This window comes from Rhyacophila brunnea, unplaced genomic scaffold (assembly GCF_057557595.1).
Source record: "Rhyacophila brunnea isolate RB1 unplaced genomic scaffold, BYU_Rbru_1.0 scaffold_17, whole genome shotgun sequence".
Classification (NCBI taxonomy): domain Eukaryota; kingdom Metazoa; phylum Arthropoda; class Insecta; order Trichoptera; family Rhyacophilidae; genus Rhyacophila; species Rhyacophila brunnea.
In genome coordinates, this window is record NW_028232827.1 from 39,636,855 (window position 1) to 39,641,652 (window position 4,798).

At 40.3% G+C, this 4,798-nt stretch overlaps 1 long non-coding RNA gene across 1 annotated transcript in view; it reads left to right on the forward strand.

Annotated features, from left to right (window-relative positions):
• The first annotated feature begins 4,417 nt into the window (after nucleotides 1–4,417).
• The window catches only part of LOC147074070 (uncharacterized), a 2,602-nt gene continuing 2,221 nt past the window's right edge, over nucleotides 4,418–4,798 (forward strand). The window contains exon 1 of the long non-coding RNA XR_015070349.1: nucleotides 4,418–4,798. This exon is cut by the window's right edge and continues 948 nt beyond it. This is a non-coding gene — a long non-coding RNA (uncharacterized LOC147074070).

A 4,798-nucleotide genomic window follows, 5' to 3' on the forward strand; every position in this document is an offset into this window, starting at 1 on the left:
GATTGACGAAAGCGAGTATCTATTGAAATTGCCGATGGACAGTTATGAGATAGCACGATCACGAAGCGGCTTTAACCTAATAATGTATATCTATCTTATAAACAAGGTTAATATAATCATAAGTTAGGTATGCGTGCGAATGACAGTCGATGTTTTCGGAGAGCATCGAGGAGGCTCAGTATGGATAATGCATCATATAGGAACACAATAGCATATATTATGTGTGTGGTCTTCCGATCATTACGTATGTCTTTTTATACAGTGATTGTTGATTTAATAGTGCATCAATCGAATGTCAAATGCAAAAGCTAGATTAGGAATAGCATCTACACATAATGCACACAATAGCAATCGAGACGGGTGGTGAATGCAATAATAAGGTGTCTACCTATATTATATTCTCTCATACGATAATAATTATTGTTGAATCGATTGTCAAATGCAATTTTATAGTTAGGTTATGATGTGTCAAATGAGTTCGATCAGAGACAAACAGATGTCCCGCCATCTGTGCGCGCTTACTTGAATTAATTTAAGACACGTGAACAAGCCGTTTCAAGTATTTCTCAAGAGATGTCGTCAGTATTGCGGATACGGAAATACTTAACAGTCAATATAAAACTAATCGGTTATGTATTCTCAAAATTCAGCCTGCCATTAATTATTGTTTAATAGTTAATAATAATATAATTAAACTTTAATAATTGTATCTAAATATGCTTTGATAAATTTATTTATTTATTTATTTATTTACAGGGCAATAATAATTTATTATGTATAGGTCAACATCGATCGCAAATGTCAGTTTGACATATTCATTTACGCGAGGCAGATTAGAATGAATAATTTTATTATTTAAAGCAAGCATCTATCGATATGGGGGACGTAACCAAATATAAGGATATTATAATTATAAGATAGGTAGGTAGGTAGGTATGAAGATGAGAGTCGAAGTATTCGACCGACACGACAATGACAATCGTCGACATAATCTGACGTCTACGAACATTGAAATGAATAAGCAGGTACTATAAGATGGGTAACGTATAATAAATATCATCTATGCAATTCTCTCATATAGGTACATATAGGTACAATAATTTATTGTTGAATCGTAATGCATGAGATAATGCATCATAATGATATTTTAGGTTAGTATGCAAATGACAGCTGTGATGTCCGATGTAAATTGAAATGAATAAGTATTTAAAGCAATCGTATGACAATCATACAGTAATAATTTTATTGTCGATCGGATTGTCAAATAATGCAATCGACGACGGATACAATGTCAATGTGTCAAGTCATCTCGTTTAGCGACACACAGATGTCGCCGTCGCTCACAATTTGAATAAGCACGGCGAGCGCTGACCATAAATATAGAGAGAAGGGGCGCGGTCACACCTCTAGTGTCTATGCTTTCGGGGAGGTATCTCAAAATAGCCAGCGAATGACGAGGCGAAGTGGCGATGCGCGCGTCGCATATATATTCGAAAACTCGGCGCCTCCAGGAAGATCGGCGATATGTTATTGTTGAAATTTGAAAAATAAATGCCGCGAGCACCGTTCGCGATTGTGTCATTTTGCCCACACGATAGCATATCTCGCTTTAATTAACCTCTTCTTTTACGGTCTCTTTTTGACCGACCTTGACTCGCGTTGTATTCGTTTGATAAATATCGAAATACGGCGGACGCGTAAGCTGACGTGTCAAAATTTTGTATGGCCGATCGATCGCCGGTTAAGTCAAGAGTCACATGTTAAAGGTCGATCCGTCACCGAGTTCATGCGCCCGCGGGCATATAACGCCCCACAGAAGGGTTTCACACGATATTCTGGAAGTTAGGGCGAAAACTGGAAAAGTTGGAAACATTCTCGCGTATGCGAGGCCGTATCCCACCATTCATACCGCTGGTCACCGGGTCCATCGGTGAGGAGGGCGGGCGGGAAAAAAACCTCCGCAGAGATCGGACGTCTGCTCGGCCTATTATTTTTCATGTATTTTTGATTTTTCATAGGTTCATCGACTGAATGCGGTATGACGTTATTGCGTCTTCGTACATGTCTTATTATACTGGGAGGTTGCGTTTTCAAGGCTGTTCTGATGTAATGTCTTGATATTTTGTCTGTCGACAATGAACAATATAGGTAGGTAGGTAGGTAGGTATTTCGTATCCATCAAACACCTCGAAACATTGCTGTATTTATGCATCACTCCAGCGGTCATGGGCATGATTACCCGCATATAATATAATATTAATATTAATATTAATCTTAATCTAGATCTATCATAATGACATCGGAATATATATCTAGGAAGATAATATGGTGACATCATAGCTATATTTATGCATTATTCCCGCCGCCTTAGGTATAATTACCTGTAAATTATATTATTAATCTATCGAACGGGCGGGCGGGTATAATTAATAGTCATGAGGGAAACGGAGCATTAGGCGGTATCCTTCATCAGGCAGGCGCCAGCCAGACGGATCAGGCCGTCGGTCGTCTGGTGATAATTAAATTTATTATGGCATATTTTGCGAAGTAACCGTTCAATCCGCCAGGTGACAGCGGCGGCGGTGGCGCGAACGGAGGCTAAATTCAAATTTTCCTAGATGATTTTCGCAAAAACGCCGAGAATATTGATTTTTCCGGCTCGATATTGACATTACGGCTTCAGTATGACCGTTCGCCGTGTAATCTATCATTTTAAATGCGCTCGATTCGCTTCGATCCGAAGTTTATTTCATTTCTCTCATTCTCCCGTCCGAGAGCGCTATGACTCGGTATAGCGCAAAGGCGAGAGGAACAAGACACTTTTGCAATCCAATTTAACTATCTTATTAGAGGACGGAAAACGTTTAAACTCTGGATTATGTCAATGCGTATCGTCATAAGCGTTCACGCACCGCGGTCGCACGCATCGTCGGCCGCAGTCGACGACAATTAATATTATAAGATCCTAGAATAGCCGATTACTGCAGATCCGACTTAAGTTCAGTAAACGGGCCGTTAAAAATAATCGGAAATCGCTGTCAGGGTTCCGCATATTATGACGCGGTGAATTATCAAATTGTACGAGATACATTTCGCATTAATCTTGTCAAAATCTTTCGTCAATTCAGAAGACCGGTCACCGAAGACACGGCCGCCGGCATCACAATTTAGAAATTGGTTTTTCTTCTAATCGGGAGATCTAATACTCAATTATGAACGATTATTTATCACGAACTCGAGTATATATATTTATATATTATACGATTCATCAATATTTAGGTAGGTAGGTAGGTAATCTGTAACGGGGGATACACGATCATTCTTCTTTTTCGAGACGCATATTTCACCCGACAGATGGCAGCGCGCAGCGACGCGCCCACGTGACTTCTCGCGCGAAGCGTGATGCGATTCGAATTCAAGGCTACGGATTATATTTTATATGTCTATTTATCCCGCTTCATATTGACATTGCCGCATAAATATATTCATCGGGCGTGTCACTTATCATTTTAAATGCACCCATTTCACGTGGTTTCGAGATTTATCAAAGTTATCGGGAAAGTCGGTCAACGCTCAGCTACGTTATACAAAGTCATAGCGACTCTGTAATCGGCATAACTCTGCAAACTTTTAAACTGACCCGTCAAAAGACGAGCGGCGTTCAAACTTCGGAATATGCAAGTGATTATCGTCCGAAACGGGTCTGCGTCGCGACCGCACACTCTTCGGGCCCCCTCGGACCGCGAAAATCATTTTCAAATCGGCTTATGAAAAAGTGTACTGCGGACGTGACTCTAGGAGGCTTCATAATGTCCGTCGTACGGGAAATCGAGAGATTCGATACCCGCTCGATTATTATGAGTGTTAAATATTATCGCGGACGTTATTTACGCCGTGTCGTTCGCGCATTCGGCCGTCGGATGAAGTATTACCCGGTTTTGTGATTTTCAATATGTGACGTTTAAAAATCGACGGTGCGACGCAAAATTCTAAAATCACCACGATAAATAATCACATGGATAATAGAATTTTATAAAATAGTTTTAAGATTTTTAACTGTCGATAAAATTTTCCCGGATTTTTCCCCACTTTTTACGAATGACGTTTAAAAATCACAGGTGACTCGTAAAATTTCGAAATCACCGCGATAAATATTCGCGTATATTATAGAATTTTAGAAAACGGTTTTCAGATTTTTATCTGTCGTTGAAATTTTCCCCACTTTTTTTGCGAATGACGTTCGAAAGGTCGTCGACGGTGTCGTCAGATAAAATTCTGCAAACACGACGATAAATAAGCTCATAAATTATAGATATTTATCAGGCGGTTTGCAGATTTTTAGCTCATCATGAAATTATCGATAAACAATCGTCGGCATAGACAATTTTCTTCTCCGGTCTGCTGTCTATGGGCGGCCGCGTTCGTCTCCTCATTTGACAGCCGGCAACAAATGACGACTTCGCCGTCGGACAATTAGTAATTACTAGATAATGCGCCGCTAAATCGATCCGTAAGCCTAGTATATTGAATGACTACGGTTATATAACGCAATTGTGCACGGTCAAACGAGCGAAGCGTTCGCTCTTTGCCGCATGTGTTTTACCATCTTTCCGAAAAGGGCACGGCGCAACGGCCGTCTGTGACCGCGTACCTACCTACCTACAATTATGCACATTTAAAATGATAAGAGACTCGCTCATTCGATATACAATATATAGGCCGCGACGATCGACCGTTCTTGAATAATTACGTATAGGGTTTACCGTAATACCGTCATGCGAAAACTCGTATTTCGGAA